General features: G+C 34.0%; 1 long non-coding RNA gene across 1 annotated transcript in view; it reads right to left on the minus strand.

Annotated features, from left to right (window-relative positions):
- The window catches only part of LOC144838876 (uncharacterized), a 276,224-nt gene that overhangs the window by 8,707 nt on the left and 252,320 nt on the right, over window positions 1–15,197 (minus strand). The gene's annotated exons all lie outside the window — the stretch shown is intronic.

Raw genomic sequence — 15,197 nt, forward strand, 5'->3', positions numbered from 1 at the left:
CACAAAGCTTCATTTTTTATACTATTTATATAAATTATTTAGATGTTATGTATTTAAGGTTATTGGTTGAAGCAGCACATGGTTTGAATTAAGGAAACCACATATATTTAAAAACAATTGTTCCAATATTTGGAAAACAAAAAAACATTTAGATGTATAATCCATATACTTATAAAGTACTTTGGTAATATTTGTTATGCTATTTATATAAATTATTTAGATGCTATTTATTTAAGGTTATTGGTTAAAGCAGCGCTGAATTTATAAACATGGTTTCAATTAAGAAAACCACATATATTTTAAAAAATTGTTCCAACATTTGGAAAACAAAAAACATTTGGATGTATAATCTAGATACTTATAAAGTACTTTCATATTGAAAGAAATAGGATAATAGTTATTAAAAAAAATTTGAACTTCAAAGTCTATTCAGTGAATTCCTGTAACCATTTATAAAATGGAAATGTGTAATATACAACTGTAGTTTAAGTATAATAATATTGTTTATGAAACTTAAGGTGTTTAGGGTGCTTAAATCAGCTGAAACGTGTTTCTTCCATTAAAATAACAGTATAATGTTTAAATGCATACTTTTTTACATTAAGAATAAATTTTACATAAATTAAAAAAAGCAATTTGTTTTATTATTTACTTATTGGTACGTAACTTAAAGTGGTGTACTATTATATCAATAATATGGATTGTGGGGAGACCGAGTGAGAGGGTCAAGTAGGCCTACTCGTCGTGTGTGGCCTACTAGGTTAGGTCACTTTCGTTGGGCCACTTTTACTATTGGATATTGTGAATACCCATGATAGCGGGTAGCCTACCCATCCGAATATGGATACGTCTGACTGACAAAGTAGACAGGCAGCCCAGAGACATTTGGTTAGATTAGCTAGGTACCAGTATCTGACTATTTAATTGTGTTGGGGTCACTTGAAGTCAATGAAAATGGGAGTCTGCCGGGTACCCCCTGCTGTGTCTAGACCGGGGGACCCCGAAAGGTACTAAAAAATCGGCACCGGTTAGATGAGAGAGATACCACCTAATTTTACCACCATGGGATTCCCATTGGCATCCTTATACCAGTATCACAAACGACAGACTTTTTATCTGCTGCAATAGGCCCGCCAGACCCCCCCCCCCCCCACCCCGACCAATTAATGACCTATTACAGACTATCTGTACACTGCCTTGGCCCTGGCAGACCCCTCTAAAGTTAGACTAGAGACCCCCTTTCCCCAACTATCCCAGCTTAGATATTGTAGATACCACCAGCAACCAATGTTATATGATTTAGCACATTGTAAGCAATACCAAATGACCTATTACAGACTATCTGTACACTGCCTTGGTCCTGGCAGACTCCTCTAAAGTTCGACTAGAGACCCCATTTACCCCAAGTATAGCCTACCTTAGATATTGTAGATACCACCAGCAGCAAAAAAAACCCCAAAACAACATGTTTAATTGAATAAAGTTTCACTTTAATCGAACTAACACAAAACAATTGAAAATGATATATCCCATCAATGACGATAACATTACCATTACCATCCTAAAGGGGAAAATAGTTTAAGAGTTTCACTTAAAACTTATATAAGCCAAACAATAAAAACTTTTCAACGTATGATATTAATTTTAGTAATTCTGGCATAAACCACGAAGAGCACAAGACAGGCTTTGTACAATAACCTTCTCCCCTCCACACAAATAATTTCTTTCTGACCGAGCGGCGTTCACAAATACAATGTTGTCAATGTTATACGCGCACGCCTTGCAAATGAGGCGCCGTATATTTTAAGCGCTTTTACTTCCAAAGATAAGTTACTACAAAAACTAGTATGTTTTGAAATACGGGTATTTGAAAAATGTTTTTCAAGCTATATATTCCAGAGTTTTTACCAATAAATTGAATTACAATGTTTCTAGATATAATGTTCTTTGATTGACTAATGTTGGTGACATAATAATCACTCAATAATGTTGTAGTACGTACGATAGGTAGACCTATTCGTAAAGCCAAGGGTGTAAGTGTGATGCTACTGTTTTTACATTGATGATATTGGTTGACATTGAATATGAGTCATGATGCTCGATCTCGTCGATGATGATGACAAAACGTATGATGATGGTGGTGATGATGATGACAAAACGTTTAATGATGATGATGACGAAACATATGATGATGATAAAATCAGGATGATTACAATGCCGATGAGGTTGTTGCCATGGTTAACTATTGATGGTTCGTAAAGTTTGGATCCCCCTTGGACGCAACCATTGGCGCAACGGCTATGAGCGCTCATTGGCTAAACCCAGGGGTCACGGAGCTTATGGGGGCCCCTGAGCATTTCTTACTGATAATTGACAGTAAATGTACATCGTACATAGTTTTTATAACCACTGCCCTCTACGTCCTCCACAGTTATTATACCTATCGCAAGAGGGCGACATTGATTCTATACATTTTACTTGCTACGGTTCTAAAAATATTACGCGTTAAAACAGCTTTCATTTTCGTTCCGTGTTTGTATGTAAACTGGTTTACTGTATAACTTTCATAATTTGACCTCAAATGCAGAAGCAACAGACGTGTTGCGAACTGGGCAAAAATCTTGTCGACTTCTTCCTGGTTAAATTCAATTCAAATCAAACAAAATATACAGGGTATATAAAGGGGAAAGGAGCAAGCCCTCGGTCGCTCATTTTGTTTTGTAAATTTCGGCGTGTGCTTGTCATTAAACCTAACATTGCAAAGCAGTACATTTTATATACAAAATAAATATAATGAAAAAGATGGGGTACTTCATCTTACACATTTTTATACTTTGGGGCCGCGTTGCCTCTTTCAATAAATCGCAATTTTATCATACCACATCGATTTCAGTATCTTAAATACCTATCACTTTGTAATTATTTTTGTTAGTTTTTAAATGTTTCTGTTTTTTTACATTATACACAATTTATATGTATATTTTATATGCAAATGACAATTTAAATAAATTGAAGTAATTTTTCTGATGAATGAATGAATGAATCCGTAAAAATTAATCAGCACGACAGTAGTGCAAAGAATCTACATCATTTGGGAAAGGAATAATAAGAGTGACACCACCAGAAGTCATAATAAGATAATCTCCCATAGGCGGATGATCAAAGAGGGTTGAGTGTGGGGCGCCGAATTTCGACAAATACGCAAACGATAACAACACAACTGTTAGTAGTTCAGGGTTCCTTCTATTTCAGTCCACTACGGCCTCTCTCCTAAGCAGCAACTCAAACCACCTATATCTAATTTATAACAATAAATCAACAATAACAGTTAACAATGTAAAATCAATTGTGTTGTTTTATACCAATGTCGATTTTAATAAGCCGCCGAAGACGTAAACAGTATTGGCAACTGTTACAATATCATTGTTACAGTTATGTTACACCTCAATATGTATTGATATTACTATGAAACACTACTAATTACCAGCACTCATCAATAAACCTTAATTAAACATCGTCTGGCGCGCATCAATACAAACGGCTATATTGATCATTTCCTTCTACTTCGTAAGCACCTTTGCACAGTTCTAAAAACCCTTCTTCGTCAAATGCGCTGAAACACTCAGATCTAAATGAAACTTTACATACAATGATTCAAGAATCTTCGCTGTTCACTAAAAAGACAATTTAAGACCGCTTGGCTTGCATCTCATCCCCATATTTAAAATGATGGTCCTCGCTATACTATGTGTATTGTTAAGCTGCCGTGTGTCTATTGTATTGACAGCGACACCGAATATCTGATAATAATCGTACAATCGTGGAAAATGTACGCTAAATTTTCCGTAATTTAAATCGACAATTTGCCAACAACTTAGCCAGAAAATCAGCTCAAATGTGTAGTACAAGTTATTATTTTCAAGATGTTTGATTTAATAATGACCGCATCATGTGAAAATAAATATCAGAAATAACTAGTAGATTTTTTTTTATCCTATTATAAAATAATAGATTTTGATCAACTTCGATTCTGAATGTTACATTTTCTCCATTAGTATATTGACGTTATTATTTTTATACATATTTGTTACCTAGGTCTGTGTAATTTTATCCTTCTTCTTATATGATTAATTTCCGGAACCACCTTTGGTAATATTGCTTAAATACATATTTACTTTCTCCGGGTAACTTTTCATGTTGGGTGTGGGAGTCAATCAATATTGCTTAATTTACTAAAATACACGGTACGTTAAACGAGCTATATAATTCATTTGTCGATGATGATCCAGGTATCTTTTTATTTCAAAACGTCGATATAACACATCGGAGTTAACAAAAATATATTAACATTCCCTTTGTTAAAGCCTTTTCATAAAACCACAACTTTCGGAGATAATGTAAACAGAGCCTTAATTTACTCTCATTCACACCCACAGAAAGATGAATATTATTATTTCTTAAAGGTAAATTACATAACTTAGACCATCCCCTTTCGATACTATACCCTGTGATTAGTGAATGTTTCACAAGCTTACGTAACAAAGCACTGAGCTATGATAATTATTAAATATTGTATTCACAAAATCAATAAACAAATTCCTTTAAAAATTTATTTTCCCCCAAAAAACATGAAAAATGAAGATTAATTAAATCAGACTTTGAATATGTTCTTTTGTAGTTTTAACAATGTTAATCACTTCCGTAGAAAAAAAAATGAAAAAAAATGTTTTCACTTATAAAAATGACAAAATAAATGGTTACATTCAGCTAAAACCTTATTGGCTCGCAGCCAATTTGACAATTTTTTTGCTTTAAATTACAGTTTTTTCAGGTCAATATAGTAACTATTATGCTACATTAAAAATTACTGGCATATTCAAAAACAATTTTGTTAGGAATTATTTGTTTAGAGGGACAATACGTCTTTAAATGAGAACAATGTGAAAAAACAAAAAGGTGAAACAATGATGGATTATTCTTCGATTAAAAAAAGTGAGACGAACCTATAAAACAACAAAACATTGGTTTAATAGCCTTAAAACATAATCCAAGAGAACTAACCAATAACAGACGACGGCTCATCTGAACTCATCTAAGTCGTCGCTTGACATTGGTCAAAATATCACTTGCAAAAACGTTGTTAGAAGTACCGTAATAATAAGTAACAACGAAATATTGTTTTGATATGATGATGATATTCAAGAACTTATTTAGAAGGCCTAATCCATGAAGGGCGATTTACTAATTAGTAATTAACAGTCATATAAATTCTTCGTAGGACAATTTACACAAACGATAAAGGTAATACAAATAAAGAATCTATGTTAATTCTTATGACCATTTATACACAACGGTTTCCGATATGGGATGAGCTACGCGGTTTCCGCTTATCGTTACCGCCCGTCTGTGTAAATTGGCCTATAGATGGGTACCGATGCTTAATTACTCGAAGGAAAAAAAATCAACGATTTCAATATCAGTTTGTTCCGATTTAAATGTGAATATGATAACGGAAATTGAAAGCAATTAATTACACATTAATTCCTAGTGATTATTAAGGTGCTATACTAATGAACAGGAAAAATCCCTGTTCCTTATTCAACCCACTGAAAACCACCACCGTAATGCATTTATTCTGATACTGTGGTCATTTATTTCGTAATTAGGCCTATCTTTAAATATAAAACAGAATCAAAATGAAGATGGCACATCATAAAGAACAAAGATTAATTCAACAACAGATATTAAGTAAACTTAGAAGAGACTGCAATGAATCTTTCTGGAATTATCGCTATAGGTATTAAACTGGTCAATTCAAAAGTGTTGGTTTTTAATAAATTTTGTTTACAGCTCAGTCAACAAATGTGTCTGTTTTGGACACTTGGTAAAATAATGGTAGTTGGCAGGTCTGATTCGAACCTATGACTCCGGAATTGACAAACAACCATGAAACTCAGTAGGCCTACGGGAACAATTTTTGGGAAACAACAAAGTAGGCGTGTCCTATGAAGAATGTCCCAGAAGAGGGTTTTCACGGAAAACAACACATTCTAATACAACTATAGTATCAAAGGATTTCAATGGATATTCTGTTATTTATGTTATTAATTTTCATTTTTCTGAATCTTTAAGAAATGTTTTTAATATATCTTTTTAAAGAAATAATATTTACGTTCTTTTTTGTTGATTCAATTAAATAGAAATGTATTGTTTGATTATATATTCATATATCGTTGTGAAACTAAATGATCGGGAGAAATAAAAACGATTTCCCTGATTATTCTATTTATCCGTAAACGATTTTTCTATTTATCCGTACACGATTGTTCTATTTATCCGTACATGGCAATAAGGTATTCTGTTAATTAATAAGGTCTTACTTATTTTACAGTAGCCGTACTAATATCGGCAAGCATTCATCGTGGCACAGCAAGGCCAACAAACAGGGCTACAAATGATCTTATTCAAAATTACAACTCTTTAAAAGACAACTTACAGACATTATCAAACATAGTGGATGCAACGTTACTGCGATACGTAAGTACAGTTTTTAAACCTCTATTAAAGGGAAACCTATTTTGTGTATCTATTTTTACCCGTGATAACACATCTCGAGCACGGGTTATAGACCGCGTACTTTTCCCGCCAAATAACCATGCACATGCGCATTACTGGTAGCGCATAAGTTCTCAATCGATTTTGTTTTGCTCCGGCGGTACTAAAATTAACTTCCTGTAATAAAAGTACTCTGAACCGTTTTCTGCCTAGTTTCAATATCGTCACGTAGTATTTTTGTACCATTGATACCAGGGATCGCAGTCACGTGCCCGCATTATCGTCTGCTGTAAAATGTCCCTTTGTAGCCAATGCTTCTGCTTTCTTTTTATTTTTTACTGCATTGTTTAAATTGTGAGTTTTGCGTTGACCGTATTTCCATCATCATTATTAACGCATGTAAACTTCGCGAATAATCGGATGTCTAAAGCGTGGTCCCCACTAGAGACGCAACCCTAGGACGTATGCGCAACGCAAGTGAGTTGAGCAATGACAAGCCACTGTTCGAATAATCCATCGTTTGTGATTGATTAAATCACTTATGTTGCGTTGGATTACGTCGTTGCGTTGCTAATGGGAACCAAGCTTTACGATGTGCACATATCTCTTCAAATCGTATGTATTCTATCATTTCTAAGTCTGAAATGACCTATAAGAAAATACGAAGAATTATTAGATCGACTGATAAAAATGAAAATTGGACATGTTATTTCTTTAGAAAATTGAGCGATTTGGTTCAAGAAGTGCACATGTAAATGCTACAATAAGAGGGATACCCACTCTGGCAAGTATTAATACGTCATTAGCATCAAACGTAAGTATTATTATCATATATTACCACGTCATTTTAAATGTAGTGTCCTCGTCACAATTATTGACCAATTTAATGAAAATATAATGAAAAATCAGTGTGAAAGCAGTATTTAAAAGGAAAAGTATTGTACCATTGATATGTATTTCTTGTAATAGTATATCATGTGATAATAGGCTATAGACTCACTGCAAACGCGTATTGCATCGAGAATGTCGCACTGTATGTAGGAGTGGTACCGTAGGTATGGTGGACGCGACAAAAGTGATTTTTGGATCTATAATAAACCAATTAAATATATTTCTCATTCTCACAGATTTCCTCATCTTTATCGTTTCAGATTAATTAATTAAATTTCAGTATATCACCGGGCGGTTTAGAATTAATGTTCTTTGCCTGATGTGTTTATATGTATATATTTGTATATACTTTAACTGCACATGGGGTCTGTATAAAAAGTGTAATCTCAATCAATAATTTATTTTTTCAATTTCATATCCATAAATAGAGTACGTTAGTTATGCTCTACCACCTAAAGAATTTGAAGACTTACGGTGTAGCAATTGGCATTATGATACGTATGGAGTCACGTGTAGCAACGTCTTCCAGCAACTTTACAAGCGATTTTACCGACGCGTTGTCGAGTACAAATGTATGTATTGCTGAAACAAACCAAGTGGTAAGTACGGTCGGCCATCTTTGTTTAAGGCTACGTTCACACACTGAGCCTGGTTTAGGTCCGGTGGCCAGAAACTTCGGGCAGCGTTACGTTTTGAATTACACACGTGCGTTTTGTACGCAATATGGAATGCGTTAGTGTGCAAATTTCATATTCCTCCTGGATACTATTATTTACATTATATTTTAGTTATCCGGCCACCGTACTCGAACTGAGACTAAGTGTGAACGTAGTTAGTACTGATTTTCACGGTTATCAAGCGTACCGATTTTAAACGAATCAAATTAGAGCCTATTAAGCATATACAACTATTAAAACAATATTGATGTCGTCAATTTTGTATACGTTTACATTCTAACATGAAATATGCCTAACTGCGCATGCACACAATTTTTTGTAGTCGCTGAAAAGCATGCTATGACGGCACGGATTTGTGTGTACGCATGTTTTGACGTAGTTATTTCTTTTCCCTCTTTTTAGCTTACGTCACTAAACGCATCGACATTGGCTTCTTCAACAACACCCTCTTCTGTTCATCTAACACCCTTGATCAACTCTGTTATCATCAATCGTTTAACGTTGGGTATTCTTCAGAATTTTACGGACTACATCAGTCAAATGACGGATGACGTCATACGATTCATACACACCTCATAACGTAAGCGCCATTTTGGTACTGGACAATGTTCCGCCATTTTGGTACGGGACAATGTTCCGCCATTTTGGTACGGGACAATATTCCGCCATTTTGGTACGGGACAATGTTCCGCCATTTTGGTACGGGGCAATGTTCCGCCATTGTACCTCGTAATCATGCATTCGTTATAACCAAACCTTTTGTAATATTTAATCATATTTATTAATTCAAATGTGTATTATAAAAAAATATTCATTCTTGTATTTTTATATTTATAATAGTTAATGCTATTTATTGAAGTAATTAAGTTTACCATAAATTAGTATAAAGACACTGTACTTTCAATAACTTTTATAAATTAGCGAAAACCACGTAAACAGTAGATGAAAGAAAACGCACAAAATACGATAACGAAAACGGATTCCACCCTTCCGTTTCTGTAAATGTCGTAATTAGGTTATTAAAGTTATATTCACTTGCGATTGTGCAGCGTTCACCTTAATAATATTGTGGTTCATGCAATAAAACCAACAAGGTAAATTCTCCTTGGTGATTTCCCCTCGGCGGCAATAGTGTTGCCTTGTTCAGGGACTTTACGCATCAGGACGACTGTCTCTGGATAGATCTTAACTGACTATTGACAGTCATTTAGGGACTTTACACATCAGGACAGGAGAAACGGATGTATTCGTACAACAAGGCCCTGTCAATCAATACAAATGTATTTTTTTCTTTTTGTTTATGGGTCTTGCGTGACAAGAAATCTCTTCTTGCAAGATCCTCTATTAATGGTATTTTTGTATTGTCTCATTATAAATTACCACTCCTTTTTTATAAAAGATTTTTTTGAATTGCTTTACCATTGATAGAAACTAATAAATGTTGAATTATTATCATATCTGGCGATATGTTCACCTGCCACAAACAAACAGTTTTTTTGGTAGGCCAAGTGAAATATTTATTTTAAAAACTAAATATTTAAATAATAAGCCTTTTATATAAGGTAACACAATTTAAATTTTGTAGTGGTATTTAAGAATGATATTAGCCTATATACGGTATCTACTTCAGTCATTTTGTATAATTATATGTCATATGTAAATTATCACTCCTCGTGTGAACGGGGACTTAAGGCATGGCACGAGGTTAATCTGAATTGCCGCCTTCCGCGCCACTTCCCGTCATGAAAAAAGTCTTGTTTTTTTTGTAATTTGGAGACGAGTCTCGCGTCACCCAACCGGAGCCCGTAGCCCTAAACCTTACGATTTACTAATATTGAAGATATATGGCGAAACGGTAATGTTCATTTTCGTATACAGTATTATTAATAGTTGAGTAGGATTATTTATTGAACTTTAAAGAAAAAAACACCATAGTACCTTTATTTTAAAGGATATTTATTGTATACATTACAATGTAATGCACCCTGAAGTGGGTAGGTGATATTCACCAATTTATTTGTTCATGTTTTGTAATTAAAAGAATAGAAACCTTGGATCTGTGTGGTCTGTTTTTAATGCAATTATTATTAAAAATCATATAATAATGTTCAAATAAGTATTAATGTTAATGTTATAATGATTATGATGATTACGTCGACGATTGTGATGAGATACGATGATTAAATGTCTGCTAAAATGGGATGCAGTGCTTAGCAGAACCCTCTAAAGCTCTGTCTACACTATCAAACAAAATTCCATATAGGCCTAACTACCATCCATATGTGGGCATATCACTGCCATATTTGGGCATATCACTGCCATATTTGGGCATATCACTGCCATATTTGGGTACATCACACATGTTTTTGTGGAACTAGTTTTATACCGTAGTGTATACAGAGCTTAAACCAGAATCATCAAACATAAGATGATATGCCTAATGTAAGTATAAAGATAATTTAAATTGGCCTACCATTGAATCGAACAAATAGTGGAATGATGGCGATATTTTTCGTAATTTATATCGCATCAAAAATTGTGTTAACCACAAATTACTATTACTTTAAACTGCTCGATAAAAATATAGGACAAATTAGATGAGGTGAAATTCCACAAATGACTTGAATATGAAAATTGTCTGAATAGTTATTATACACGCGCATTTTCCAATCGTCAATTTGTATTATAGTACGAAATACAGCTTATAACACAATTGGGATGCAGCCACCCTAGCCCACATTGAGTTAAAAGGGTGGTCGAGTAGGTGCTTGTGGTGGATGTGTGACTGGAGGAGAGGAACTGCTACGCTATAGAATTTAGGAATCTTAAAAACCATAATATTGATACTACTGAAGAACCACATAAAGACAAAATAACTTTTTTAATTTAATTAGATTTTTCAAATACAATAAAACTGGAACGCCCATGACTGTATTCTGTTGAATGTGACTTAAAATTGTTAATACATATAATAAGGCTCATTTTCCAAAAATAGTTTAATCGGCCTACTGCTAATTAATGAAGGATCGTTATACAACAATATTATATAACAATAGGAATGTTCTGGATCAAAATTAATTTTTTTTCATTTGTTATGCATATAATATGATATATTTTCAAAAAGTACGGGATTAAGCATGAATAAGGAAATACTGCTCATATATTGTTTTCAAAAATGCCCTAATCGCAAAGTATATTAAATAGCAAGTAAGTCTATACGACAGTGTTGGTGATGCAACCACTGTGACATATCAAGCTACCGAAGCGTGACGTATTTGCTTTCAAATCCTTTATTCAGAAAGTAGTTTTCTTTTACCTTACAAACTAAACAAAACCTTTATAAAAAGGCCTTTTCAAAATACTACGAGAAACTAAGCACCGGTCTTTAACCTTGGCATGTATCTACTAACCTAACAAACGTATTGTATTCTATTCTAGCATTCTTACCTGTTCTATTATTATATTCGGCAAGAGTACATTGTGGTGTAAGTTTGTGATTAGTCATGACTAGTCGACTTTGGACTTAACACGACAAACAGCAAATCAGACACCAGGGACATAAGCTACCAGCACATTAACCTAGCAATACTACTACTGTTTCGAAACGTTGCTACTGTACGGACAATTACAGGAAAAACTAGTTTCTTGGATACTTCTACAACACACAGAAGGTTGAAGCTTTTTCACTTGTGGATATACATATCTCAAAGTGGCCATAATGCCAGGTAAGGCGCAGATAACTTTTAATACATTACTATTTACACATGGTTAAGCTACATGGCAGTGTAGTTTCTCTCTAGCTTAATCAACCATGAAATTACATATCTCTGCCAGGTTATCAATATTTTCTCTGTAAATTTACACAATTAAAGACTAACAGGGTAGAATTCTCAATGAATGGCTGTGGAGCCAGTTTTTAATTGGAGTTGATATACAACCAGATCAACACAATCAGACAAGTGTCTTTGATTGCAAGACCAATGCTAACTGTTCTTACACACGCTACACTTATTTTAAATAAGAATTTCTATAGTGATCCAAGAAAAGACCATCAAATAAGAAGTACGAACTTATAGTGTTTAAAACGCCAGGAGTTGTTATATACGTGTGGACACTAGTCTAGCTACCATAGATAATAATTATATAGTATCGTGAATATAATATCTCTATGTGTAAACACAGTTACAGTAGGCCTACAGCTGGTAAGCCAATCGTTCCGTAGTCCTGGTCTATGAATATTAGTATTTCAGGAAATATGAAGTACAGTTAAAATGTTTAATCACGTACTTGTCTGTTTTACAAGTGTTCAAATAAAGTGAGAGGTCATGACATGGCAACAGTTGTCTTTTATAATCTTTTCAATAGACACATCGTAGGCCTACTGTATGTACGTACTGTATGTGGGCTAATGTCTACTAAACTATCTACTACTGCCAGTACCATGTATGATCCTATTACTATTTAAGATAATAGGCCTATATGTACTAAAATATCGCTATATCTTAAAATAAAAAAGGTAAAGTACTGTACGACCGTGTTACATGGAAAAGTTCGATTTTAAACGTTTGATTAGAATAATTGATAACCGGTCTAATGTCTGAAACATAGTTTTGTACGGCATTTTATTTTATGAATGTTTGTTAATTTAGTTTTGTGTACGCGAATTGTGCTACGATACACTGGCGATTGGTACAAACAAATTAAATTTACGGAATAACACCGCCATCGGATATATAACTATAATTATTCACCGCATACTCCACAAAATGTGTTAAACTTAAGAAGAGATTTCTTTGATGAGCCATACAGATATAAATCAGTCATCAGTTTTACAAGAGAAATATTAATCTATTGCCCTATTGTAATCTATATGTTGTAGAGTGCATTGTCATGTTGCTATGACAACTACAACTGAAGCATCATTATGGGACTCTGGTGTCACTGACACAGCACGTAGGCCTAGAAAATGAATGTAAGAAAAGATTAACTCTTGTCTGCCACTCCTTGTCTGTAAACTTGATTCAACTATCAGTACTGTATCCATTTGTACGGAGTATCATATGCAAATCCTGTAACACAGTATTACATGTGTATCACATGTGACGCATGTGTGATAGGTAATAATTCTAACATATCCTTAACGTAATACAGGCGGTATGTGTGATACAATGTGACACTGTATTACACAATTTACCTGATACTGGACAAATAAAAGCCATAAAGTATGTGGAGATAAAGTCAGTAGAGCAGCAATCGGGTGAAGTGATCGTATCATCATGTATATGTATATTTTGTAGGCCGATTGTATTATTATAGATCAAAATAAACTGTTATCACTCCTTTTACGCTATTGGAGAAGATGACATTTTTAAAATGAAAAAAGTATAGTAACAATTATTGAAAAAATTAATTTATAAATGTATTCGCTTTTTCTAATTAAATTATAACGATTAACACAAAAATTGAAATGTCCATTTTTGTTTTTAAGTTAATATAATTCCTTGACGTATTCATAAAATATATAGCTTGTGTTCTATACGATGTTTAATATAGATCACACCTGCCATGCGCATTTAGATTTGATGTTATTTTGAAAGGGGGATTAAAGGTGTTATATATTAGAGCAACGTGTATGTACTCAAAATAGACGGAATGTGGTCTATTTGCACGTACGGACGATGGCAAGGATTTTAAAAGAGCCCTTTTGGATTTGTTTCTAATTGTACACGACAGAATACGTAAATCATTATGTTCGATCGTGTTGGCTCGTGCTAATGATTGCGTATATTAATTATACTGTCACTCGTAATGTATTCTGTTATCTTTAATGTAATATGGAAATAGATTTGATTTTTTACAAATATACAACTATAGATGCAAGCACGTCGTGACAGGGACTGCTATTAGTCAACTACGCATATCATACACTATACAGTAACCTAGCCTGTACGGTTGTACCCAATTACTTGTCTACGTTCTAGTATGGACCTATTATAGGTCCATGGTTCTAGACGGCGATTCAAGTTAATATTGAAAAAAAGATAATCATTTTGGCACACATGGCATTTCATACATTTATTTTTTTTATACTGGAGGACGTCTTTAGTCCCAGAGGGTCCATAACACATTGGCTTTACAGACCAAAATACTATTGGAAGTACATGGTAAAATGAATACTGTACAGTATGCCTAACTAACAACGAAATCAACAAAAACTATAGAGACTTGGGGCAGGTCTATCCAATGATCTAGGCCTGGGCCATGTAATTTACACATTCCACAGCCTATTTAATGTTAGCACACATTAGGCCTATTCGTTTTAAATACAAGGCTTATACACATCATTTGGCGCCCCATAGTCCTGGGTGGAAGTTTCAAAATAGTTACGTGCTAAGTCACAATGAAGTTCAATTAAAAAAAAAATATTATTAAGTTTTCAATCCAGTTATAATAGGGTCACTTGTTAATAAAAAATAATAGTTTAAAAAATGATGAAGACTAAATTATATACGATAGGGCCTATCTGATGGTGTGATATTAACAACATTATGCATAGCTACCATAGCTAAAAACACGTCTCAGTATACGTAGGCCTACCCCTAGCCCTAGCACAAACTGAATTCAAGAAAAACTTCCTGCCATGTGCTGAAATAAAAAATGTATGTATGGGAACAAACACGAGTCGTCAAACCAACCGAAAATGGAAATTCATGTCCACACTTATTAATAATAATAATACCGGCAACCGCAATCAACTGTCAAGGGAAATACAGAATATGCATATTCCCGATCCCGGGATAGACACTGTAACGTAACTATTGCTAGCCAATGGCCTAAATTGCACTTTACATTAACACGCATCATTAGTTTAAAATTGCTATAATCACAATGTAATAAAACCGTTTACTTCAGGCCCAAAACATTCAGTTCCCACTGGAGCAATTTTCAACTATATTTGTCAATGTTTAACGGTCGGTTCACACGAGAACGATCGTTATGTATATTTGTATCAAGGTGCTAAGTTCGATAGACAAATTGTGGGGAATTGATCTAATGTGCACCGCATTCACTGTG

Source organism: Antedon bifida, chromosome 3, assembly GCF_963402885.1.
Source record: "Antedon bifida chromosome 3, ecAntBifi1.1, whole genome shotgun sequence".
Lineage (NCBI taxonomy): Eukaryota > Metazoa > Echinodermata > Crinoidea > Comatulida > Antedonidae > Antedon > Antedon bifida.